Here is a 1,808-nt window from a genome sequence, read left to right on the forward strand (position 1 = left end):
TTAAAACCAAGGGACGAAGGAGTGCTGGACAGCGAAGACCACAGCAGAGGAAGAGACGGAAAAACAAGCAAGGACTCACCCCACGGGGACACTATCTGCACAAGCATTACCAGGAGGGAGTGGAAAGGGGGAGATGGCGTGTGGAAAGCATTGAGGTGCGGGGCTGAGCGGGCAGCAGTGCTGCTGTGTCAGGGAAACCTTGCGTTTACTGGGCACTGTTACAGGGTAAAGGCCTTGGACACAAGTGTGTGTGTACTGTGTACAGTACAGACTTCACACCCACTCAGTACAGTCCTGGTCCGGCGGCCACCTCCTCACCTATAAACCCATGTGATGAGACCCATGGGCACCGGACTGCAGCCCTCACACACAGCACAAGGCCCAGAAAGGGCAGCTGTCGCCACTAGACCCCTGCACATCCCAAGAAGTCTGGGGATTCAGTGCCCAGCCATGGGGAACTGGAGCGATCTGTGCTGCGGAATGACCTTGACAGGCACCTCTGGTGATCCACTCCCAGGGCCAGGGACGGTCCTAAAGACAAAGGCCAGACCTACTTCCCTCGCTCAACCACCTTGAGTTATTTCCCTGGCTCTTGAGAACCTGGCCGTGGCGTCTCTATCACCAGGAACTGCAGATGCCTCTCATCATCCGGTCAGAGGACCCGACTGCACAGTTACAGACCAGGAAAGGCGAGGGAGCAGGGCTCCTCGTGCTGCCCGGCTCCTTCCCAGGCCGGGGCCACAAAGCCCACGGCATCAAGCCCACCCCTCCAGCACATGGCACTGTTGTACATACACAAGCTCTCTGCTAACCCGGAGGCCGCAGGTTCCAATCCACCAGGGTCCTGGTGACCTCTGAAAACCAGAGCGGTGCTGACACTTGACACATGAGGTTCCCAGTGAGCAGACAACACTCAGGCCCAGGGTCAAGGTCGCTCGAGCCCACTCTCTCCCAGAAGCTGCCCCCCCAGCCCCACCTCATTCAGAAGATTCTCTTTGTGGGGGAAGGGACGGGGAAATATCCACAGGAAAACAGACCACATTTTCAAGGAATTACATCACTGGCAGGGCAGTCAAGGTCAGCAAGCCAAGGCACGAGCTCAGTGGCCGGGTGAGCTGTTCCCGGGTCTGCACCTACGCTCACCTGGGGAGCACTAGTTAGGGAGAGGCTCCCTGCTCTGCTCCCCGGGGTGGGGGTGCCCACGCCTGCAGAGAAGGGGCTTCCACGGATTTGTCCCATCGTCCAAGAGTGTGGACTAGCTTGACCTGACTGGGCTCCTGGAGTCGGACAGGGGGGTGTTCTGCTCACGGTGGGGATGTTGGGGGGCAGGAAAACGGCCTTCGGAGCCAAATGGGGGCCTGGGGGCTCCCACGCCACACCCGCAGCAGACCACAGGCTGGGAGAGCTGACCCGGGGAATCTGAGGATGCCACCTTTACAGCCTCATCCTCCAGGCACCAGCCCCCCGCAGTGGGCTGTCACGGAGGGGCAGCGGTCAGCGGGTCAGCGGTCAGCGGACGGACCCCTGGCCCCAGGCGGCAGAGCTGCCCGGGAGGGGCTGCTAGGCCATCTCTGTAAGGCGGCCCCAGGTGGGCGCTCCACCCCGACACCTGCTCCCCGCCGACGTGGTTCCGGGACGGACACGGGTGACCAGCGAGCTGGGCCGAGCTGCCCGGCCCCGTCCGAACCTGCGCTGTGCGACCCAGGACCGTGTGCGGAGAGATCAGGCGGTCCCGGCGGTCCGGGGCCGTGCACGGAGCGGGCCAGGCGGTACCGGGTGATGGTCCCGGGCCGTGCACGGAGCGGGCC

Source organism: Elephantulus edwardii, unplaced genomic scaffold, assembly GCF_000299155.1.
Source record: "Elephantulus edwardii isolate Elephantulus edwardi_28Jun2011 unplaced genomic scaffold, EleEdw1.0 scaffold00072, whole genome shotgun sequence".
Classification (NCBI taxonomy): Eukaryota; Metazoa; Chordata; class Mammalia; order Macroscelidea; family Macroscelididae; genus Elephantulus; species Elephantulus edwardii.